A 26,097-nucleotide genomic window follows, 5' to 3' on the forward strand; every position below is an offset into this window, starting at 1 on the left:
GCCCAAGGCCGGGCTGGACAAGACTTGGAGAAAATGGCTTGAAGTACTTAATACAAATATTAAAAAAAAAAAAAGTATGGAATCCTTAACTTAATGGGAAAAAACAGATGGCTTTTAATGCTATTGGGATTGTTCAGCCTGGAGAAGAGAAGCTCCAGGGAGACCTTTCCAGGGCCTAAAGGGGCTCCAAGAAAGCTGGAGAGGGACTGGGGACAAGGCATGGAGGGACAGGACACAGGGAATGGCTTCCCAGTGCCAGAGGGCAGGGCTGGATGGGATATTGGGAAGGAATTGTTCCCTGGGAGGGTGGGCAGGCCCTGGCACAGGGTGCCCAGAGCAGCTGTGGCTGCCCCTGGATCCCTGGCAGTGCCCAAGGCCAGGCTGGAGACTGGGGCTTGGAGCAGCCTGGGACAGTGGAAGGTGTCCCTGGCCATGGCAGGGGTTGTTCTGGATGGGCTTTGAGGTCCTTTCCCACCCAAACCATTCTGGAATTCTGGGATAAACAGCCTGGAGAAGAGCACAGTGCCCAGGGAGGGGTTTGCTGCTGGGGCACTGCTGCTCAGAGCACCAAGGAGAAGGAATTATGGAATCACAGTGTGAGGAGAAGGAAGGTGAAGTTGAATGTAAATGAATGTAAAGTCAAGTGCAAGGGGGGAAATCCTAATTAGGCATCTCCAGGGATGGGCTCCGAGTGGATTATTGTCATTCCGGAGTAAGGCACTGAGATTCTATCAGTTCCATAAACACATCAGCTCAGCACACAAAGAAAGCAAATCAAATTATGGAATTATCAGGACAAGAGAGGACAAACACATGGGAATGATGCTGGGAAATCCATGAGAAACCTCTGCTGATAAATCCATGATAAACCTGTGCCTGGATATGGGGGCAGTTCTGGGCCCTGCCAGCAGGAACAGGAATGCAGGAGAGATGAAGAAGGTGGAGAAAACCACAAGAACTCGAAAAGGAGCAATTGGGTAATTCTGGGAATTTCAGGGTGGAGGTGACTGTGAGGAATAGGAAAATCAGGGAAAAGGTGTGAAGGTGACAGACCGGGGGAACACCAGGGAATGTCTCAAGGGAGCATCAAGGGAGCTTCTGGACAATCCCCAGCGGATCCTGCTTGGACATGTGAATGGAAAAGAAAGGAAGCAGCTCCCAGTCACTGCAAATCCTCATCCAGCCTGGCCCTGGAGGGATAACTGCAGAATCCCATCATTTCCTGGGATCATTTCCTGGGACCTCACACGGGGAGGGGACTGAGCATCCCTCACAGGTGAGGGAGGGTGGGACAGCACAGGAAACAGGAGTTGGGCCTTGGAGGAACTACAGCAGAGAGCTGTCCTAGAAAGGGGATTAATGGGGTCTGGGGTTTCTCTCAGTAGGGAAGAACAGGGCAAACACAAAGCAAAAATTGCTGGTTTTTCTGGAGCCAGCCCATGGGAGAGCACAGAGAGCAGGACCTGGATCAGCTCCCAGTCTGGGTGACTGGATGGAGGACGGGGGCAGGATGGGCTGTGTTAAGCCCCAGAAGGGCTTAGCAAAACCCCAGAAAATCACCCTGTCTCCTGCTCTTCTCCCTTCTCCTGTGGATGCAGAACGAAGCTCCGGGTGATCCGTGGGGAAGTGAGAGCAGGAGTGAGCAGCAGACCCAGCCCTGCCGGCACCGGGGTTCCCCACAATGAAACAAAGTTCATTCCTGCTTTCCACACTAATTACCTTCCTCGCCCTAAAAGAAAGGTCTGGTCGCATTCCAGTGAAGGTAATTCCACCTGAATTCCTCTGGAGCCTGAACTGGAGACGTTATTAAGGAATAATCGTTTCTTAATTTGCTCCCCACAGCACAGCTTTGGACAGTGTCAAACACTGCTGCTCCGAGGGGGCTGAATTGCAGCCACAAGTGGCCACAGTGCAGCTGAGGGCTCGGCAATAATTCCAGGCTGCTGCCAGGATGGAGCTCTTCTCCAACAGATTTGGAGCTAAAATTTAATCCATTATGGCTGTAAACAACCCGCTCCAGTGGGAAGCAGGTGTAACCTGTGCTGTCTGCTGAAAATATGAAGTCATAACTCTGGGAGAATGGTGCAAATCTGAGCGTCTGTCTGGGCATTTGTCAGTGGGTAATGTCCCCTGCATCCCACAACTTTTGGGAGTGGGATTCCTCTGGCTCCATGTGTCCCTCTGCAGCTCTCATCAGGATCAGCAACAGAGCCCAAGCTGCCATTAATCCTGGCCTAAAGCCTAAAATAGGTCGGTGAACAGCACCTGGAAGTGTCACTTTCCCTCCAGACACTGCAAAGGGAGCCCACGGAGATGTGATCAGACAGAGGCATTAAAAATTAGGAGGAATAAATCCCCCAGGGAATAGCTGCCCACGTATCTGAGCAGCATCACTGATGCCAGGGTAAATTTAATCCCAAAAAGTAATGGAAGGAGACACAGACACTGCTCAGTCTGTCCCTACAGCTGTTCCTCCCTGGGATGCCGTGTTCAGCATGTTCATCCCAGTCAGCCAGGACTGGCACAGTGACACCAGCGCCGGGCCAGGCCAGGGAAAGTCACCTGGCCACCTTTTCCAGACACAACTCAGTCTTTTCTCTCCCAGGGATCCTCTTGAGGGATCACCTTGAATTCCCTGAGGTGTGGGGAGTTCTGGGGAGAGGGAAAACCTGGGCCGGGTGACCCTGAGTGGGGAAGAGCTGGAGTTGGAATTTGGAGTGTAGAAAAAATCCTTTTTACCAGAGGGAAATGTGGGGAGTAAAAAGGGCCATCCCACAGATATTCCCAGCTCTGGAGAGCCCTGTTCCGGAGGAAGGTGCCTGAAAAGCTGGGGCCATCCTGAGTGAGTGCCGGTGTGTCCATCTGGAATCCATCTGGTACCCAAATGGGACCAGAAAAGGCTGCAGAGCTCGTTTGTCTCCCCTTCCATCCTTCTGCAGGAACATGGGGAGAGTCCTGCTCCTGCAGGACCTTTCCTCCCCTGGAACACATTCAGAGCAATTTTACACAAGGGAAATAATGGCTGGGTCTATTTTTTCTCCTCCCCTGATGTCTGTGAGCACAGAACCCAGCAGCAGCTCAGGAGTGGCCAGGGAGGAGCTCAATTTATTGCCTGGAGCACAACCCAGCATCGCCAGAGCTGTGATGGAAACAGGGATCCTATTCCAGGGAAAAGGGCTGTTAGGAAAATGATCCAGAGCTCTCTGAGAAGCTGCTGCATTCATTTCATGCAGAGATCATTCCCAGCCCCTCTGGGAACCTGAACCTTCCAGCTCTCTTTTCTGTGCCTGCCAGGATTTCGGGGCCATCTGTGAAGCATCACCACTGTCCCCAGACTGGCCAAGCATCCAGAGCTTCTTGATTCCAGATGAGGCATCAGGAGGAACATCCAGAGGATGGAGCCAGGTTCTGCAGGAGGTTGGGGGGCAGGGGGTGAGGGGGCAGCACATCTCAGAGGGAGGATGCTGTGCACACATTCCAGGGCGCAGAAACAAATCCTCTGGAGAAGATGGAATGGAGAATCAGTGTCATCCCCTCCATTATCCCAAAAAAGTCGGAGCAAGAAGCAACTGAAACAACTTTTGTTCAGTCACAACACACCACAAGCCAGAGGAGCTCACTGCAGCAGGATTTGGGACAAGGTAGCCCTTGGGATCGTATTTTCAGTGGGAATCAGGCAAAAACCCACCTAAATCTCTCAGATAAGATCATTGTCATTCCTGTGCCAGCCGATCCTGACAGGAGGAAGCAGCTTTCTTTCCTCTCATTGTGTGTGGCACAGGGTCCTGAGCTGGGTGCTGGACTGAGTGGGAGATTCCCAGTGGAGCTGGGTGTTTGAGAGGATGGCTCCAACATGGGTGGCACCAGCTTTGGCTCAGGATCATCGCCTGGGGCCTCCACAGAATCACAGGATCACTGAGCTTGGAAAAAGCCTCCAAAATCATCAGGTCCAACCTTTGGCCAAACACCACCATGCCCAGTAAGACAAACTTCATGACAAGTGCCCGGACAAGTCTGGGACCCCGTATTCCATCTATTTATCCGTGGTTTTCCCACACGAGTGAGGTGAGCGCCAGCTCGACGCTGCTGCAGGATCTCTGCTCCTGCTTTTCTCTGCTCCAATAAACCTGTCAAGGCTCTGCTTTCACATCTCCAGGGGCTGCAGGTGACTCCAGGTACCCCCAGATGCTTTGGTGCTCCTGGAGCGCCAGGAATTGGGGTGACAGGAGGGCTCAGATGGAGGGACCCCTTTTTCCCCCCACACTGCAGTGCTCAGGTCACCTAAGGGCCACTCCAGCAGTGACTGGAAAGAAATTAGGCCTGAAATGGTCTCTTCCAAACCCTGCCTGCTCAGCAGGAACACGGGAGCAGGAGACTCGTCCACACAGGCTGGTCCTTGTCCCAGGAACCAGCAAGTGACAGCCAGAGTTATGCTGGCTCCGTGTCCCTTATTTTAAAGGCAGATCCCTCATGGCTTTGATTCCTTCCTCGAGGTGATTTTTTATTGCTTCTTCCAGCAGATGACCCTGATTTCATTTGCTCCACGAGTTCCAGGGAGGCCACATCAATCAGGCAAAGCCTGGAGAGGAAGCGGCCCCACCGTTGATTAAAGCTGGCTCTGAGGGTGGAATTCAGCCTGGAGGAACCTTGTCTTTTAACGGGAACTAATCACAAAGTGAGGGGGGAAAGGAGTTTCTCTTTTTGTGCTGTTGGTGCTCCCTGTGCACTGAAAAATCCGTCAGCGAGCACTGAGCAGAAATTCTTCTGTATTTCCTATTTCTTTGACCACCACCATCATCATCATCATCATTACTTTCCCCTTTTTCTGTCCCATCAAACTGTCCTTACCTTAATCCAGGACTTTTCCTGCTTTTACTCTCCCAATTCCCAGCTCAGGGCAGTGGGAGAGGGGCTGTGCTGGGCTTGGCTTCCAAGTGGGATTAAACCACCCCAGCCTACCTGGACAATGGCATTTTATCCCAAGGATTTAGCAGGGATAAAGGCTTGGACAGGGCTTTGGGACATCCTACAAGCTCATCTCTGTGATGGGACCTGGCCTGGCACTCCAGGAATCTCCATCCGTGGCTGGCAGGGAGGGCTCAGAGCTGGACTGGGGTTGTTCTCGTTGAAAACTGCCTGATATCCCAAAATTTTGGGATCAAGTTCAGCTTGGAATGTGTTTCGATAACCCACAGCTGAGATAACACCATGTAATCCATCTTTTCTCAATAAAAGGGGATTTTTAATCTGTAAGTGTGGGACAGTTGAGTCCTGACTGGCCAAGGCAGCTCCCCACTGACCAAGACTCAGTCACGGTGCAATTTCCAGGTCCCACGTGGATTGTGACCGTTCCAGGGCCTGCAGCAAGGCAGAAGATGCCCCTGAAAAGGAAGAATCCTTCTGTTTTCCCAACTAGGAAGCTCTCCCATCGATACCTAAATAGAACAGCAATTCCCATGCGTCTTGGAGGAGTTTATATGGAAGTAGGTCCTCAGTTGCTTGGGGTGGTTCATCAGATGTAAGTCACTATGCAAATGGGACAACTGCGAACGCTCCGATGATGGCATTAGAATTTTATGGACTGTAATTACAAAGTATTTTCGTACATCATGATTTTGAGACGATTATTTTCATATCATTATCATGGAACTCGGAAGAGAAGAACTCTTGAAAGGTTTGCGTGAGGAAAATGAGGATATGGGGAAGGGAGAAGGGATCTGCTGCAGAACAACCCCCAGGTGTCAGCAATCATTAATATGGATTTGGGGGACTGCAAATAAAACCCTTTTCTTTCAGGCCTCACTTAGTGGTAAAATGGCAAATCCTTGTGGGATAAGAGCAGCATGGATATTCCCAACAAGATATTAGTTCTTCTTCATCTGAGGAAAATTATTAATAAAGGCTGGACGTGGTTTTCTTTACTGTTGATGCTTCATGCTGTGAAAATAACAAAATCTGTTGATTTGCATTACAACATCATCAGCAGCTGCTTGATTATTTTCAAGATAAGAAAGGTGGCAGAGGGATCATTGCAGAATATAAAAAAAAAAATCCAATATTTTGAGCTTTGGTCTATTTATCATCATTTGTAGTTTCTGTGCTAATATTTATTTTGGTAGGTTTGACTCCAAATTTACGAGTGAAGAAAATGAACGTGCCCTGTGTGAACCAGCAGCCCAAAACAGGGAATGCCATGGACAGATCCAAACTTTATCTTTGGAATCATCAAGAAGGCCGAGGGCACCTGGGCTGTGGCAGCCCTGGGGCGGCAGCAGGAGCAGGGCAGGGCCCGTCCCCTGTGCTGGCACTGCTGGGGCACCTCCAGTGCTGGGGCAGCTCTGGGACCCTCCTGACAAGAGAGACCTGGAGGGGCTGGAGCGTGTCCAGGGAAGGGAAGGGAGCTGGGAAGGGGCTGGAGCCCCAGGAGCGGCTGAGGGAGCTGGGAAAGGGGCTCAGCCTGGAGCAAAGGAGGCTCAGGGGGGACCTTGTGGCTCTGCACAAGTCCCTGACAGGAGGGGGCAGCCGGGGGGGTCGGGCTCTGCTGGCAGGGAACAGGGACAGGAGGAGAGGGAACGGCCTCAGGCTGGGCTGGGGAGGGGCAGGGTGGAGACTGGGAAATGTTTTCCATGGAAAGGGTGGTCAGGCACCAGAACAGGGCAGTGGTGGAATCCTCATCCCTGGAAATGTCAAAAGCCCCATGGATGTGGCACCTGGGGACCTGGGTTGATGGTGGACATGGTGAGATCGGGTTAATGATTGGCCTTGATGATCTTGGAGGGTTTTTCCAACCTGAAAAATTCTGTGACTCCACAAATAACCAATTCTAATCCCTCTTAACTCACGGAAGTTCTTCCAGCACAACAGAAATCTTTCAATTTGCCAACCTTAAACCTACAGAAATCCAGGTGTCTCCCCAGAAGCCTTTTTTTCTCTCTAATGTGCACCTAACAGGCTCATTAAATGATTTAATGTCACTAAAGGTCACTCCTGCACATCCAGAAGGAATTTCCACATGGAATTTTTAATTTTTATCATGCAGAAATAAAGCTGGGGGTGCACAGGCCCTCTTTTTAATAACCTGATATGCACGTAGTTATTTATTTATTTCCCAAAAGAGGGTTTTTTTCATGCCAGAGCTAATTAAAGCAGACTCATCTCGTGCTCTGTCTATGAGATATTGCAAACATTAAAGAGGGAGCTAAAAAAGGAAAGGAACAAGTGACATTATTTGGCCACAAATACAGCTTTTATTTAAGAGACAGGCTTTTATTTAAGTGAAGTGGAAAAAAGCCAAGGACTTTCATTCCATTGCATTTTGGGATAATGAGGAGGTGGTTGAGAGGCTTTAAGTTGATCTTTTGGACTATTTTGTGCAGACAAAGTCAGCACGGGTTGTGTGGGATAACAGTCTGGAAGCCCTGGATGTGAAAATACCTGAAATTTAAGCTTTAAATATTTCTTTAAATATTTATCTCACTACTTCTCACACCAGGGACCCGTGTTGTCCCCACAGCACTGGGGAAAAAAAGCTTTCCCTGAAGAACTAAATATGAATAAGCTGCAGAAATCCATGAAATATTGATCCTGTCCAGGCTGGCCTGCAAATGGAAGCAAATCCTGCTTGTACACCTAAGGAGTGTGTTACAAATTCATTAAAAATAACAGAGGAGCCCCAGAATGCGCTAAAGGTGATTAATTTGTACCATTTTAAATAATATACTCCGGCTTCTAAAAGCAGAATTATTTATGAGAGCAGCAGTAACATCTACTGGAAAGAAAAATAAATGTCGGGCTAAAACAAACAGTGTTTTTCCAAATGTCAAACACACACCATAATTTCCGCATTTCCGGCTGGTTATTCCTCATTGTCAGAGAGCCACGGGATTGCTGAAATTGGAGGAACCTCTGGGAATCACCAAGGACTCTGCCCAAGGAGCAGATTGTCCAGGACCAGGGTTTGGATATCTCCAAGGATGAAGAGTTCTACAGCATTCCTGGACAACCTCTCAGTGCCTGACCAACCTTAAAACAAAATTCTTCTTTTTAGGTGTGAGTGTAACCTCCTGCATTTCAGATTTTTGGGCTTTGTCCTTGTTCCTGTGTGCTGGTTTGGCCAAGTCTAGAAATACATCCTCTGAGAGAAGGCACAACCAGCCCTCCCCCACCAGGTTCGGGGAAAAAAATAAATTTTCCTCGAAGGAAAGTGAAAGAGATAAAAACTATTTATTTAACAAACACACAGGAAAAGGATAATAATGCTAAATGATAAAACCTCTCGCTCTGCTGAGAGAAACCTGGGAAAATTTCAGAGTCCTTCCGTAGATCTCTCTCCCCCTCCTTGGAGCTGGGACAGGGTGGTGGGCCCACCTCCAGGCCCAAGGCCTCGGTGGAAATTCCTCCCGATGTATTCTGATGTTGAAACAGTCCAGCAGAGAAAAAAAAAGGAAAAAACAAAGTCCCAGGAAAACAAAAGTTCAACTCTCCGTCTCTCTCTGGAGAAAGCAAAAGGAGCTGAAAAACTGGCTGAAAGCAAGCTGGGTGCTTTCCCCACTCTCGCTCTGCTGCCACAGCTGAAAAAAGTCTCTGTGTGACCTTGAACAAGCTGCAAACGGCTTTGAAAAAGTTTTGCTCAGTTTTTCCTTCCCCCTCTCAGGCTCAGTTTAAAGGCACAGAAAGGCACAGAATTAATTCCTGGGCATAGGGCAGCGATATGGGATACACATCATAAAGTCACCCCAAGACATCCTGGCACCGGGCACCACTGGGAAGAGCCCAGATCCGACTCCTCCGCATCCTGCCAGGTATTAATGGACACCAACAAGGTCTCCTCTTCTCCAGGCTGAACAATCCCAGCTCTCACAAGGTACCAAAGGCTCTGCCATCCCATTCCCACCCTCCTGACACTTTGCTGGATTCCTGCTCCCAGGGCCGTCTCCAGATGTGCAGGAGAAGCTGCAGCCACAGGAGAAGGGGCACAGGACACTGTGGCACTGAACTCCTGCACAGCCAGGGCACATTGACCACCCTTGGAATGTATTTAGGATCCAGTCTGGCGCCTTGAGGAATCAATGGAAACCTCAACCAGATGCAATAGGAAGGGAAGCTCCCCTTGGCCGTCCCCAGCCCTGTCACCATCGTGTGACCCCACTGAGCCCCCTGAGGGTGATTCTTTTCCCTGCAGCACAGCCGGGCTTTATCCCTTGTGCAGCACCTCCAGCAGCGTGAGGAGAAAATGGGAAAAGGAGCCGTCCGTCTTTTCCTGACAATGCACCGAGACAGGAACTCGGAGCATCTGTTGGGAAGACAGACAGGTTTAATTCCTCACCAGAGCCACAGACACCCGTGGTGAGCTCCACAGGGCTGTCTCTGCTACACGTCTGCTCTCCCCTCATGATGGTTTTATTATTTCCCTGTCAGTTTTCCTTCCCAGCTGTTTTACAAGCCAGACTTTTCATTTTGGTGAAAGCCCAGGAAGGGTCGAGCGGGGCCAGGGGTAAAGGAGGTCAGAGGAGGAGGCAGGAGCTGTGGGCTGCACTTTGGATGCTTTATGTTCTCCTCTGAGCTCCCTGTCAGCTCCTGCTGCCATTGCCAGCTGATGGATTGGCTCTCGGCTCCTCACACGGCAAAAACATTGGGAAAGGGATTGCATCCCACCTGGAATGGGAATTGGAGCACAAACTGGACACCTCGCACCTCAACAGCAGCGATCAGTGGGAGGGGAGTGGAAAAGGTGTTCCTTTGAAGAAGTTTTCTCAGGTTTTCCTCCCCCCTCTCAGGCTCAGTTTAAAGGCACAGAAAGGCACAAAATTAATTCCTGGGCATAGGGCAGCGATATGGGATACACGTCATAAAGTCACCCCAAGACATCCTGGCACTGGGCACCACTGGGAAGAGCCCGGATCCAACTCCTCCACATCCTGCCAGGTATTAATGCCAGGTAATAATGGTGGAAAAGGTGCCCATGGAACTGGCAGAACTTTAAGGTCCCTTCCCACCCAACCCGTTCCAGATTCGGTGACCGTGGAGAAGAGCAGAGTGCCCAGGGAGGGCTTTGCTCTCGCGGGAGGCTCTGCTGTGGGTGGGAGCTGGGGCAGGTTCTGATGAGGACAGAGGGGCAGAACAGGATTTGACTCTGATAAGAACAGGAGAAGAGCACAGCCTTGGGGAAGTAGATCAAGGATGTCACTTAGGCAAAGCACAAGCAGGAACGAGCCCAGCTCTGCAAGGCTGACAAAGCAGAAGCCACCTAAAAGGACAGCAGACATTGAAGACAGACCCCAAAGAACCATCGAAGGACTTTGATAAGGGGGGTGATTGTGTAAAATAAAGTCAAGTAATCAGGGATAGCTCATGAATATGCAACCAGTGTGAGATAAAAACTCCGCTCACCCAACACTCGATCAGAGGAAGGATCCTCCTTGTGCCCAGTGCTGCAATAAAGAATTCCTGATTTCTGATACTCCAAACTGTGTTAAAAAGTTTCCATCTGGCTGATTTCAGTATCAGTTCCACGCTTTGGAGGATGAAGGTGGTGAGATGGAGAAGGAGACAGCCCTTCCCTACCCAGCTTAGCCCCCATGCTCAGGCCTCACTCCCATCCTCAACAGGGTCAGTAAGAAATTGATCCCAAGGCCAGCAGGACCCTCTGGCCCTTGGTGGGGCAGGTCCTGGCCAGAGAAGAACTCCCCTTGGAGGCAGGATTCACCTGTGGGTTGAGCACCTGATGTGCTGAGGCCTGAGAAGGAGGCCTCAGCCAGAGCTGTCTTACAGGATGAATCCTGGGCACTGTGGGACTAACATCAGCAGTATTATTTAGCTAAAAATAGATGACAAAGATGCTTATGCTAGCTCTGTATAATCTTGTGCAGTTATCTGCAAGAAATGTATCATTTTAAGGAACTTTCTCAACCGACATGAATAGAGACTTGTTTGTATGGTATTTTAGGGGAGAACCCTCCCAGCTGAGACCTGGGCTCTGGCCAAGCCCTGTCTCTGGCTGGTTGGGGAGTGTGCCATCACATCCAGGAGTTTCTCTGCTAAAAATAATAATCAAGTCACTTCAACTTGCTGATTTGGGCCTATAAAAGCTGGACCCACTTTTGGGGTGAATTTGGAGACCTCCCCTCTGGGTGGATGTACAGCATAGGAATTTCCCAATTGCCAGGAAGGGTTCTCCAGGTCCTCGCTGTGAAACGCAGCTCCCCAGTGCCTGTGGACTCTGGATGATGGTAAAGTATTTAGGCAATTGGTGATGTATCTTTCTCAATCACTATCCTTTGTCTTGATTAATGAGTAATGATGGGTGCATGACCTCGCTGATTTTTGCTCGTTGCTAAAGCAAAGCATCGTTTTATGGGATGGATCATTTCACTTTTGTGTTGTCTTTATATTCACAGTAAAATAAGTTCCATTGGTGTCTGTGTTCTTTAAACCGCCCCCGTCTATTGGCAGAGCAGCACCAGAGACAGACTTGGGCCATGATTCAGAGACCTGGGCTTTGCCTCCAACCTCCTTCAGGCCAGCATCAGATGAGAAGGGTGAAGGGCACTGAGGCATCATTCCTGCCTTTCCCATGTCCCACATCCGTCAGGGAGGAAGGTTGTGTGCAGGAGACTCAAGCACTGCAGGGGATCAGGGGCTCCTGTGGAATCTCAGGATCACCTACAAAGCACCCAGAGGAAGCAGAAAACCTCCAGCATTGACAAGGGGCACTCGTCTGGACCCTCTGCACTCATTAGATCCTCTCATGAGAAAGGAAATGAGTGAGAATCCTGCATTTTCATGGAGTTCTCCAGTGTTGTGTTCTCCAGCAATGGGGTGATGGAGGCAGAGCTTACAGAGCAGATCCTGTCACCTCGTGGACAGCCAAACCTTTAGCACCAGGCCAGCTGTGAACTGGACACTTCCACCACTGCTGGGACATGAGGGGCAGCAGGACCTGGGATGCCTGAAAGGAGAATTCTTGCCAGCAGAGCTGTTTATTTAGAAACACACCCTCGATGAAGTTGGTTTTCTTATGACACAGAGTGACAGTCGTTAGGACTTCCCATTCAGTGACAACCTCCTCCCTTTGGAGACTGCTATGACGTGATGAGGCAGGAATGATCCGAGTTCTCCAGGGAATCTCATTATGTCATCCAAGGAAACTTCTCTTCCTCCTAAAACAGTGGCTGGAAACCCAGCAATGACATCAGGAGCCATCAGGATCACAGTCAAGACCCCATTTTGTATATCCAGCCAAGCTGGCTCAGTGGACACAAAGAAATGAAACCCTTTGGGATTTTTCCCTGCAGGCCTGGTTGGATTTTGTAGATGAGACAGGAAGAGTCAGGTAAATCCTGTTGTCCCAACATTCATTTGCTCTGATTGCTGAGCACCTGCTATTGAATAAAACCCACAGTTCCTGCTCCTGGACATGTGCTGGGAGGAAGGCTGAGTGAATAATTGATTTTTCAGTTCAACTGCTGAGTTAAAAAGTGAAAAAAAAAAAAAAAATCAATTTGATCCAAACCCAAGCAGATGTTTTCAAGTTTCCTTGCCAAAAAGAAAAATGAAACAATTCCACTTCAGTGATTAAAAACAAAGAAGTTTTATTCTGGTTTGGGCCATTTGGAGGAAAATGAACCTGCAAAGTTATTGCATCTTTTTACACTCAACAGCTCCTTACATTCAGCATTGGCAAGGCCTGGAGTGGCGTCCCCACCTCCAAACGGGTACGATGTCCCTGGGTTCCGTGGGGAATCTGTGCCACGATCCGTGGGGAATCTGTTCCGTGTTCCATGTTCCGTCTGTTCCATCTCCTCCATGTTTCAGGGGAATCTGTTCTGTGTTTACACGGAATCTGTCCCACTCATGCTCTACTCCCTGGAACAAAAAGGAAAGGTGTCTCCTCTGCTTCCACATCCCTCAGATGCAGGATCATCCTACCCCCCAAAGTCAGGATATTGTCCCAAAATCCCCCTGCAGGGAGAGGAATTCAGCAGGGAGCTGGATCACTCCAGTGACTTAGAATTAAACAGAAGTGGATTCCAACACATTTAACCTTTGAATTGAAGGACAGAAAGTGGTTTCTCTTCGTGAGATTATTTGTTTGTTCTCTCTTACCAGGCTGGACTTTCACAGAATTACTTTGAAATGCAGATCGGAGCAAAATATTTCAGATCAGTTTATTCTGCCCCTGAAGTTTCCTTACCTGGGTTGTCAGTGCAGCTCATGGAGTCTGTCAAGTCGCTTTGCCTTTTCCATTTGGAATCCTGCCCAGAGCCCAGAATTGTTGTTGTGGAGTTTTAATTCCCCCCAGCAGGAGCTGATCCCACTCAGTTGTGCTGTCAGGAAAGGCAGAGCAGTTTCACTGATCCCCCTTGTAGCAAAGACAGGACTCAAGTGTCTCCCTTGTTCCATCGTGAGGCAGGGGAATTGCATTATCCAAAAATTCCTTCTTGAACATCCTTAAAAGACAGGGATGTGGGAGATAGCAGGGAAAGCTGTCATTGAAACACAATGGCAACTCTTAACACCGAGCAAGCTTTGATTTTAAATCAAAAATGCTCACCCAGCCTGCAAGAATTTGGGTATTTATTTCCTCTTCTTCGGCACAGCTTCTCCTTCCCAGAGAAGCTCTCACTGCTTCTCAAGTGGATCCTTGGGAAAAAGAAGCTGGGAGGGAAAAAATAGGGACTTTCCTCTTATTTTGTGGAAGCTGCCCCCCGAATAGCTCAGGATTTAGGATGTGGGATGGAACCGAGCTGAATGTTTGTGCTGCAGGAAGGGCCTTTTGCACCAGCAAGGGGCACTTCGCATCCCAGGATATGGGGCCAGGACACTCCCATCCCACTGGGATTGACCTGACTGGAGTTAATTAGTTCTCCTCCAAAAGGACCGGTCTGGGAGTTGGGAAGATGCACAGAAGATCTGCCTCCCATCAGTGGTTGTGTCACCCTGTGAGGGAAATGAGAGAAAATGTTGTTCAAGGAGAATTTCAAGGCAGAAAACCAACAAACTCAGCACATTCCAGCTTGGATGGGTCTTGGAGCAACCGGGTCCAGTGGAGGGTGTCCCTTTCCATGGCAGGGGGTGGGACAGGATGAGCTTTAATGCTTCTTCCCACCCAAACCATTCCATGATTCTGTTATTTCAAGGCAGCTGAGAGGGATCAGAACCCCACTGAGAGCTTTGCTATCAATGGGGTTGCAGGTTTGGGGTTTGCACCTGCGTTTCCTGTCTCTGTGCAAGTCTTGAGGCAAAAAGACTCTCAGAATGTGTGAGGCAACAAATTCACCTGCAGAAGGTTCAGGGGGGGGGGTCTTCCAGGAAGCAGGAAAATCCCACCTGGCTGGATAAAATGTCCATGGAATGCAGGTTTGCCCCAGCCCAGCCTGCAGGAGGGTGGAATAAGGCTGAAGAAATTCAGGAATCCTGATCCTTGGAGGAAGTTGCGGTTCACAGAGGCGACCTCTTATCAGTCTGGTTATCTCCTGTCCCTGAGAGCTGCTGAACAACACGGAGCTGCATCCTGGGAATGGAAAGAGGGGCTGGAGCAGCAGCTCTGCATCTGCTGCTCAGAGAGAATTCGCTGCTTTCCCGGCTGCCCGTCTATCACCTTCCATCAGCGCAAAGTCTGTCTGGATAAAGAGATGGAATGTGCAGGCTGAGCATAATTGCAGGGGGGAGATTGGGATAATGGCTGTCATTTGGATTGTGGGAGCAATAAAGCCAGGCTCAATCACTGCCTGCTTTATTTGGGAACGAGCCCAAGCTGCAAACAGCGAAAATGAAATTTATGAAAAATAGAGATTTCAGGAGAAGTAATGAGCATCTGTCTGCTGCGGTGATTGCAGGGGGCTGCATGCTTCCAGCTTTGTGCAGAATCCAAGGGATTTGCTGTGGGATGCACGGGCTGGGTGGGACACAGGTCAGCCAGGTGGGATGGATCCCCTGTCACAGGTGTGGATCCTCCATTAGCAATCATTGGCTGATTGGACATGGAAATTTTAGGCAGCTGAAAGCAGCCTGGATAAGTTTTGTTGGATATTTGGTCATCAGCAGCCCATCACTCCCACCAAGGGGCCGTGTTGATGCCAGTGGCCTGGAAAACATTCCCGATTTTTCCTGCTGCTGAGGCTGACCCGTTCCATGCTGCTCCATGTGACAATGTGCTCAGCAGGTCATGTGAGGAGAGGAAGAGAAGGAAAGCCCCACCTCAGCTTTTCAATACTTTGCTTTTTCCTTTCTTTTTTATCAGTCTGGACTTTCCTGTTGACTTCACAGACTCATGGAATAGTTTGGGTTGGAAGGGGCCTTAAAGCTCGTCCCTTTCCACCCCTGCCATGGGCAGGGACACCTTCCACTGTCCCAGGCTGCTCCAAGCCCCAATGTCCAGCCTGGCCTGGAACCCTTCCAGGGCCCAGGTTGCCCAGAGCAGCTGGGGCTGTCCCTGGATCCCTGGCAGTGTCCAAGGCCAGGCTGGACATTGGGGCTTGGAGCAGCCTGGGACAGTGGGAGGTGTCCCTGCCCATGGCAGGGGTGGCCCTGGATGGGCTTTAAGACCCCTTCTAACCCAAACCATTCTGGCATTCCTTGATTTTTTCCATGTTCCCTGGAAGACAGGAAATGGGAAGAGCATCAGAGGCCCTGGCTGAGGGTCTGGGTCTGGCCCTGGTCCTGCAGGAATGCTGGGCACTGGTGATGGAATGATGCCAAGGCCTGCCAGGAGAGGACACTCAGCACCGGGAGACAGCTGATCCAAGGAAGGAAACCAGGTGCCCTCCTGAGCAGGAAACCACAGGGATCAGCAGGAAAGGAGGAATAAAGAAAAGCCTAAGGTCCCTGGGGTGCTTGTGGCACACCTAATAAATTCCAGCATCGTTTGAAATCCTGGATTTTCCATAAAGTCTGCTCAAAGTCACCCCTCCCTGCAAATCTTCATCACCTGGAAGTGCTAGAAGGAGTTAATAAATAATTTTCTTTGCATGGCAGGAGGACGTGGCATCCTTGGCTTCACCTTGATGATCCCACAAAACCATCCATGCCTGGAGCTGCTCCCAGGGGCTCATTTGGCTCCAAGCCACACCATTCCCGAGTCACACAGAGTGCCCTTCACACACGCCACAAATCCCAAAATCCCACAGAACATCCCAAGGGATGGCCAGACTTGGAAGGCACCTCTGGAGGTCACCTAGTCTGACCTCCCTGCTCAAGCTGGGCCCCGTGGCCAGGTGACTTCAAAAATATCCCTGGGGAAGGAGACATCCAACAGGATGTGTGATCCTGGGAAAACCCAAACCCAGCATTTGGGAGAAAACGAGGGAGGAGAGTTTGCATCCGAATCAACGTTTTCCGTATTTTTTTTTTTTTTTTTTACCAAATAGACAACATTTCCCACAAGAAAAATGTAATAAAGGAAGTTGTAGGATTCAGCATTCTGCCCTATTTCTGACCAGCAGCGCTGTCTGCACTGGGAAGATCTCCTGTTACCATGCAGATTTTGGGAGCAGATCCTGGCAGGGCTCCAAAGGAAGCTCCACTGGTAAATCCAAGGAAAACTTGATCCATAATTTACCTACAGCCTGAAATTTTGAATCCTCCAGTCACAGGAGCAACCTCAGCCCCTTCCAGGAGTAAATTGAAGATTTTTTCCTGCCCACTCTCCTATCTGAGATGCCAGGGAAAGGATAATTATCCCAAAGAAACACTGAGAAGTGTCAGCGTGTATTTAAACTCCTTCAGGAAGGGTTTAAATGGAGCTAAATCCTTCCTTAGCCTCGGATTTTGGCAGCAGTCTGAATTTAAGGAAGTTACGGAGGTATAATTGAATCACTTTGTCCCTCAAGTTCTTAATTCTGGCAAATCAGATCTATTTATAAAAATGAATTATTTATTAAGACAAATGAACAGGCAAGAGATAACAGACGAAAGATCTTAATCAGAATTAATTACTACGCAGGATAAAACTGAAAGAACTACTGGTAAATTAGAGAATAACACGAAACTGTGCAGTATAGCAAAGTACCTACATTAGAGTAAAAGAAATGGTATTGATTAGGGGTTAGATGTGATTTAGCACTGAAATGATGATAATGTCCCGATTCTTTCACTTCAATCCTGGGAATACCTGAAATCCCTGTCCCTGCTCGTGGGGGAAACTCCACGCGTTGCCAGGAAAATGCACAGGAGATTTCTGCCTCTGTGGAAGTTTGGTGTGGATTTTAGAGCCGTAAAATGAGTGGCTGTCAGTCAGAAATTCAGATTATCCTGCCAGATCTCACTTCCACAGGGAGCTCTGGCCCTAGCTAAGAGGGATGAGGACCTGAGGAGTGAATCCAGAGACCACGGAGATGTTCCAAGTGCTCTGGAGCCAGGCTGGGAGAGCTGGGGGTGCTCACCTGGAGAGGAGAAGGCTCCAGGGAGAGCTCAGAGCCCCTTGCAGGGCCTAAAGGGGCTCCAGGAGAGCTGGAGAGGGACTGGGGACAAGGCATGGAGGGACAGGACCCAGGGAATGGCTTCCCAGTGCCAGAGGACAGGGCTGGATGGGATATTGGGAAGGAATTGTTCCCTGGGAGGGTGGGCAGGCCCTGGCACAGGGTGCCCAGAGCAGCTGTGGCTGCCCCTGGATCCCTGGCAGTGTCCAAGGCCAGGCTGGACATTGGGGCTTGGAGCGGCCTGGGACAGTGGGAGGTGTCCCTGCTTGTGGCAGGGGGTGGAGTAAACATCCTTTAAAGGTCTCTCCCAACCCAAACCATTCCATGATCCCATGATTTTCCCTCTACAGGCCTGGCTTTACTCCTGCCATATTCCCAAGCCTGCAGTCACACAGCACAGAGGGAAGGAAGGAGGACAGGAGGCATAAATTCCATGGGGCAGGGACCATTCTGGTTGATTCCTGGCCCCAGGGCTGCTGCAGGGGGTTGCTGTCACTCCTGCCCTGGGCTGGATGTCACAGACAGCCCTGGAATAGCGAAGGACACAAAACAGGGATGAGGAAACAGCACAGAGCAGCAAAATAAATATTCCCCTCCTTAAAAGCTGCATTTGTTCCTTGCCTTCCCAGAAAGAATCGAAGGAGTGGGATGATGAAAAAGAGAGAACAGAGTTAATCAACACAGAGGCTCTGGCAGGGAACCAAGTCACCTTTGGAGCTTCTCCTGCTGAATGAGAAACCATCAATGAGCAGGGCGAGCAGCAAACGATTTTCACAATGGACTGGCCCAAACCCTGGAATTATTCTGCAGGGAGCAGCTCTTCACAGGCTAATTGGGCTTGTTCAGTCTTGAACGCCGAGGATACACCAGGGGCTCTTCTCATTTATTGGGTTTAGGAGGAGTATTTACAAATCTAAACCCGTAAAGCTGAGGCTTTGCAGCAGGAATGGAGTGAAGGCCGATGTCAGGCAGGACTTGGCCTTCATCCTGCAGCTTAACTGCTTGATTGGGTTCCATGTAGCTCATTAAAAACAGCTATTAAATATATATTAAAAGGAACTCCCCTGCACACAAAGGAGACCAGCCCTGAATGTTTTAATGCTGCAAAATCCAACCAGAATTCAGCAGCAGAATCAGCAAATCACCTGCAGCCCCAAGCAGGGAGAAATCGTCCAGTTAGGAGCCAAAAACCCCAGTCTGGCTCTTGCTGGGCCCTTTTTGAGGTGGCCTTTGCTGGTGTGACCTCGGTGTCACCACAGCTGGCCCAGGGTGGGGCAGTGAGACTCTCAACCAGGAGCAAGGTGGGACTTGGAGAATGTTGATTCCAACTCAGTGGGGTTTGGAGGTCACAGCAAAGCCACTGTTTGCAGTCCCCTCAGCAGGGACTAACTAGACCAGGACTAAGGTTCATCAATTAGCAAAGTCCCTCTCAAATGAATGATTGCAGAGGGAGGAAGAGAAGTCACAAACACCACTGAAATTTGGCATAATTATTATAATAATTAAAAGTAATAAAAAATGTAAATTGAAAAATCAATTTCAATTTTTTTTTCAGATCTGAAAACTTTTAAACAGTTATTAAAATAATTTTAAAATTAGAAAACTTTCTAGAAGCTGAAAAATGGTTAAATAATCAGCTTGAAAGGGGCTTCAGGAGGTTTAGAGTCCAACCTTTTCCTCCAAGAATGGTCAATGATAAGATGAAATGAGATATGAGATTATTTTGAGATTTTTCAAGGTTTGTCTTAAAAACCTGCAAGTGTGGAGCCTCCATGGGAAACCTTTTCCCATCCTGGGCTGCCCAGTGGTGAAAACATGGATTTGGGCTTTACATTTTTGAGTGTTCCTATGGAAAAGAGGAGGAGAGAGGGAAAAGAGGCTCAAGTGGGTAAAGAAAAAAAGTGCAATAACCTCATGTTGAGTAGTGGTCAAGCAGAAGGAGCAGAGCTCATTTCACCTCCTATTTTATGTCTCCATTCTGAGCTGGCCTTTCCACGTTCCTCATTTCCCCCTGAGAGCTGGCACAGCTGGGATATCATCCCATTTATCCTGAAGGAATGGCTGATATCTCAGACCAAAGTCCCTCAGGACTTCTCTATCTGGGTCTGAGGACACCAGACAAAACCACATCGCTGGGCTGTGTAAAGCTGAATGTGGAGACCCCAGCCCTGCTGCCTCCTCCACACCATCTCCCATCTTCTCTCCTTTCCATCCTCCCACCAGCTCACATTTGCTGTCTGTGGAAAGGTGGAGCCTCAGCCAAACCAAAATGTTCAGCATTGTCCTGATCGATGCCGAATCCAAGGCATTGAAAGTGAGGCAGTAGAACAGCTTGGGGGAATGGATTTTCCTCCTAGTTGGGATTGAAAAAGGAACTCTGTCCCCTCAGGAGGGGCTGATCCATGCTCCGTGTGCTTTTTGTCTGTCACCCTCCCATCTCCCCCTCCAGAGGCAGAGCCCAGTGCAGCCACTTGGCTCTTGTGTGTCCCTGTGAGCTCCAAATGAGCTTGGAGGGCCCCACATTCCCCTGGACACACAGGATGGGGTTGGCACTACATCCCAGCTGCAGGAGTGCACTAGTTTGAAAACAAACCAGTAGGAGGCACCAAGCCAGAATAACAATTTAATGGGGAAATTAAAGAAAAGGAAAAAAATAAAAGAAAACACTGGTTCAAACTGACAGAGTCAAGATACAACCTGGCACCCTGTTAGTCAGGGTGGTGGTAGCAGTCTGGTAGAATGGTGGCTGCAGTCCTCTGAAGCGGTGATCCTGTAGAAAAAGGGTCTGCTCCTCCTCAGAAGGTTCAGTGGTGTTATGTAGCCCCTGTCCTCTGGGAATCCAGTGGAAAAGTTGTCTCTGGTGTTCAGAGTCTCAGATTATATCCACGCTGGGATGCTTGGTTCCTCCCTCTGGGTGGAGCATCTCACAATGGGGTAATGAGTCATGAGGCCAAGTGTTGATTAGGCTCATTAACAGAAGATAGTTTGGAGGGAGTTATCTGTGAGTCATGTGGCAGGACAATGATGGGCCATTAACAGAAAGATAGTCTGGGGGGAGGAGGCAAGGAAACACTGCCCCACCTGATTTCAACGGCTGATGGGGATGGTAATAGAATACACTGCAACCCAGGACAAGGAGGTGTCTGGCTGGCTCCAGGCGCCACATCCAACGTCCTTTTAAACCAGCCCAGGCATGGCCTGGAGCTGATCCACGCTGAGCCCTGTGTGGGCAGGACAGGGCATTTTGTCACTCAATTCCTGGGCACCAGAGCGGCTTTAAAGGGTCATTAATTTAACCCAGTCTCTTATTTAGCTGCTACGTTTATGCAGCCTCGCTCACCGCTCAGTCAGGCACTTCCCATTCCCCGTTTCCCATCCCTGTGTCTCCATCTGGAGCTGCCCCTTCAGCAGGGCCTTTTCCAGCTGACATGGACCAGTGGCCAAGGCACCGACTGGAGATCAGGGCTGAACACCAGGAAGGAGCCAGCTGCAAATGTCACTCCTCTGGTTCGGCTCCTGCCTGGGAAGATCCATCCAAGCAGATTTGGGAATGGTTTGCAAACGAGGACACCCCTTCCGCACCGTGCACAGAAAGGATCAAAACGGGAAGAAGCTGAAACACAGGAATGGTTTGATAGAATCCTCTTTATTTTCCAGCTCCTCTGTAGGAGGGATTGTTTGGGCACTGAGCAGAGCAAAAATTAGCATTGTTAATTTGCTGCAAGCCAGGGCACCTCAAGAAATGCAACACAATTAATTAGCCCCTAAAAAAAAAACCAACCCATTTGAAGTGTTTATTGCAGGATCAAGCTCCTGGTTTTATAAGCAGATGGGGAAATAAAGTGCTGGGAATGACATGGAGAAAACAGCTGCAGTGGGAGCGGAGCCTAATTCATAATTCAACAGCCTAATCAGGGAACATCTTCCGCAGCTCCTCGCTGGAATGGCAGAACGTGAGCAGGCAAACGATGAGGCTGCTTTAGTTCTTCAAGAGCTGCTGCCAATTAGCTCGCTGTCTTCGTTAGCCGTGTACACAGCTAATGAGGGGCCCACAGTATTAAAGAGCCCAACGAAAGTAGGGCAGCCTCAAATAATTGTCTTAATGATAAACACTCGGCGGCGGCGTTTCAGGAGGGTTTGGTGGGAATTCATTAACAGAATAAAGACCTGTTCACACTCCCCTTGCTGATCGTCCCCGTTCTCCTGCATGGAGAGGGGGGAGATGTTTTGGTGGAGCTGCTGTTGGCTCTGGAATTGCCTTTCAGGGTGGCTGCAGTTGGTGCTGGATCATCTCCAGGCAGATCCCAGGGTGTGGCTTTAGCTTTGCTCTCTGGATGCCCAGTGCTGGTGGTGGCAGCCAGGAAAATTCACCTCTGCTGGATGGGGACATTCCTGAGGGTCCCAACTCTCCACAGGGACAGAGGGGGAACCCGCTGGGACAGGCCCAGGTCACAAGAGCAGCTGGACATCTGTGGAGAGATGAGAGATGCTGTAGGAACTTCACTGCTCTCAGGGAAAAGTGAATCCTAGCGTGGATCTGCCCATGAATCCAACAGGGAAACTTGTTCTGGGGAAGCCCCCACAGAGGGAGCAATGTCCCACACTGGGAATAAGGAATTTGCCCTGGAATAGTCTTTGCTCTCCATCAAGCTCTTGGCTTGAGCTGACATGGTCGGTGCCCTGGGCAGAAAAATGCTTTTTATTTCAATTAAAACCGATTTGTCTGAGCTGGGATCCATTGGGATGATCCTGACATCCTGGAATTCTGGTCTAACCTGGAGATCATACCACTGGAAGCCTGGTCACCTGCTGGTTCCATTTCCCTGCCCAGGCACGAGGACACTGAGCGCTGACTGGTTCTGTGTCACAGGACAGTGACATACTGGCCTTGGTCCCCTCCAAACATCCCTGTGCAGGTCTGTGCAGCTGGATGAGTCCAAAGTCCAAGATGAATTTCCTGGATTTGGAGCCTCTGTGCTGGCAGCAATTCCCGTTGAGGTTTTCTCATTTTCCTGGATTCTCCAAATAAAATCAAGTGCAATTGGGTGAGTCACCCCACTGAACACCTCTGCTGGTCTTCCCAGGGCTGGGAGAGTCCAGGTCCATAAAAATCCCTTTGGAGGGCATCAGTCCACCAGTTTTGGAAGGAATGTGCTTTCCTTGGGGCAGGAGCAAACCCCGTGAGCTGAGAGAAGCCTGAGGTTTGTGTTTGCCTGCCGAAACCTTTTGTAAAACCATCCCCAAGTGCACTGATTTCTTCAGCTGAGGTTCTGAGATGTTTTACTTCTTCCTTTCCAAACAAAAACTCTGCATTTTCAAACAACAAAAGCACAGCATTCCAGGATGCACCTTCTCAGCCCTTCCTCTCTGCACCAAACCCAGAAGCATTCCCAAGTTCTTGCAGAAGGATTTTTTTCAGATTTAATTCAGTGGAAAATCCATCTTTTTTCCCAGTCTGGCTCTGATAAAAGTGAATGTTCAGAGCCCATTGATATCTTCATCTGTGCCAACATTTGTGGGGAGAGGAGCCAGAGCCCCTGGTGAGAGTCACTGCCTGAAGAACAAATGGATGGGTCCTCCCTGATGGACACTTGGACAGCCCCAAACTGGGGTTTAGATCTCTTTGATCCTGTCTCAGAGCATTCCCTGCCAGCTTCTCCCTCAAATCCCACTTCTGTGACCCATCTGAGCTTCCCTGGTTTTCATCTCCTGCTTCTCCAAGCATTTTGGAGCTTGGAATGTGTTGCCTGGATAGGGAGCTGCTCCCTCAGGGCAGACTTGGATACAAAACCTCTCCCACCTCCTTCCACAGAGGGAAAACGAGCCCTTCCCAAAGCATCACTCCCTAAAAAGCCCTCACGGAGCACAAGGCTCTGATTAAAAGGAAGAAAAGTAATTTTCCATGTCTCCATTCAAGACCTGAGCCTTTCAATAATTACTGAGCTAATCTGACATTCATGATCCTTGATTTCAGTCATTCATTCCGGAGTTGATTAACGAGATGTTCCTTAGTGGAACACAGCTTCCCTTCCTCCCCCAGGACAGGAGAATTTTAGGACAAATATTAAATATTCCAAAGGAGAGCAGGTAATTGGCGGGAGTCTGCAATCCTTGGGCCTCCTCACCAGTACGAGAGGTCCTTCCCAAGAGATCACTTGGGAATGAGCAGCTGGGAAGGAGGTGGAGTTCCTCTGGATTCCCTCTTGCTCCCAGTAAGGAATCAGCTTATGGAGGGTCCTATTTCTTACCCGCTTGGAGCATCCATGACAGCTTTTTTTCCCTCTCCCAGCCACTTCCCAATTTCCCTGCCAGCCTCAATTTGCAGTTTGGAGCAATTCCTTGGTGTAGTCCTCAGCTTGTAAATCATTTTGGATGTCACCGATGCCATGTATCCTCTCAATCCCCTTCCTTAAAAACCATTTCCACACCGGGTCAGCAGAGTGGGTTATCCCAAACTTCCAGGACAACATCCGACCTCTCTTTGGGCTCCATAATTTTTCAATTTACAGCACGACATGGAATCTGCGCTTCCCACGGGAGCATCCTCAGGGATGCGTGGAAGGAGTGAAGTGGGAGATGTGGAATCGGTGGATGATCAGTCACATCTTTCCTTTATGGGGGAATTGAATTCAATATTTAGGGAACAAAATTCCCCCCGTTCCAGACACATCACAGGCCACCACAGCTTTAGACAAGGCTGAAATTCCTGGTTTGCCTCTGGATGAGATGAACTGACCACTTCCATAATTTACTCGGAATTTCCACTGTTTAGAGGTCACCAATTCGTGCCATTCCAGCACGATAAAATATACTTTTCTCAAAAAAAAACCCAACGAACCCCAACACAAGCACTTCAAAATTTGAAGTGGATTTTTTTGAGTCTGATCCTTCGGATTATCAGGAAAATTGGGAAAAATTGGTCTCCAAAGCCATAAATACGGAGAGGTCGTGGATAAATCTTGTGTGTATTCAACCAGTCCCAGCATTTGGGGGGATTCCTCTGCTGGTTTTTGGGTTGGGTTTAACTGGTTCCCATCTCACAGTCCTGACTTTCTGTTATCTCGTTGGTTATCACCTAAAAATTGGGGCTCGGATGCTCAAAATGAAGCTTTGAACATCAAAAATTGAAGCTTTGAGTCCTAAGTGAGAGGGTTGTACCCAAAAATGAGGGGTTGGACATTAAAAAGGAGGATTTCAAGGGAAACTTTGGGCTGTAAAAATAAGAATTTGGGCCCTAAATTGGGGATTTGTACCTACAGTTGAGGGTTTGGAGACTGAAGATGTTGCTTGGATCCTAAAAATGATGGGCAGGATCCTAAAAATGCCCCTCTGGAGGCTTTGGGCATTGAAAATGCTGATCTGGACTCTTAAAAGGAGAATTTTTAATGGAATTGAGCCTTTGGACCCTAAACAAGGAAGATTTGGGCCATAAAAATGGGGTTTGGTCCTGAAAATGAGGGTTCGGCTCCTAAAATGAAGGTTTGAACCTTCTAAATGAAGCTTTGGGTCTTAAAATGAGCATTTGGAGCATAAAATGAGGGTTGGGTCTTAAAAATGTGGCTTTGAGCCCTGAAAAAGAGAATTTGGGGCTTTTTGGACCTTCAAGCTGGGATTTTTGGCTGCTGGAAATGAGGGGTTATGGCTAAAATTGGAGGTGTGAGCCCATCCTTAAAATGGAATCCTAAAAATTATTCTTCAGGCCTGAAAAATGAAAAATTTGTGCTCTGAAAGTTGGGATGATGAAAACGAGAGTTTAGATCCTGGGAATGCTCATTCAGCCTCTCGAAAAGGGTCTCTGGAGAGAAAAATGGCACTTTCTGCCCACTGCAGTGTGGCATTTAGGGTACATTCGGGGTTTTTCTGTCTGTTCTGAGGCTTTTCCAATCTTTTCCAGGGAATATCAGCAAGCAAGAGTGGTGGTGCTTCAGAAAGGGACGTATCCATGAGCATGGAATGTTGTGGCACCAGTGCCTCCATCCCAGCATTCACCAGTCCTTCCTGGACTTCCATGGTTTATTTGGAAAATGTGTCCATTTCATGCCTTTCAGCTGGTTTAGATAACGATTATGGAATCTTGGAATGATGTGGGTTGGAAGGGACTTTAAAGCTCATCCCATCCCACCCCCTGCCATGGGCAGGGACACCTCCCACTGTCCCAGGTTGCTCCAAGCCCCATCCAACCTGACCCTGGAACACTTCCAGGGATGGGGCAGCCGCAGCTTCTCTGGGAATCCTGAGATGTATCACCTGGAATCCTGGTGATACCTTCTGCAACAAATAGGAAGGGTTTCCTACACAGATCCCACTCTGGAAAAACTGTCTGTGGTTCCCCGATGTTCCCATGGGACAGCACCAGCTTTCCAGTGAGGTTTTCCCAGCTGGAATCTCAGAAATGAAGGACAAAGATCACAGGTTGGAAAAGCCCTTCAAAATCTCCTAATCCAACCACCACCCGCCAACCCCGCAGCCAGCCCTAAAGCACATTCCCAAGTGCCACATCCTGGTTCCTCCTGAACACTTCCAGGCGCAGGGAATCCACCGCTTCCCTGGCAATTCATTCCAAGGCCTGACCGCTCCTTCAGGGAAACCTTTTGTTTCCAATCTCTGATCTGAACCACCCCTGGAACAACTTCAGGCCATTTCCTCATCCTTTCCCTTCCCTACCATTCCCGCTTTGATC

Source organism: Coloeus monedula (assembly GCF_965178545.1).
Source record: "Coloeus monedula genome assembly, chromosome: 18".
Taxonomy (NCBI): Eukaryota; Metazoa; Chordata; class Aves; order Passeriformes; family Corvidae; genus Coloeus; species Coloeus monedula.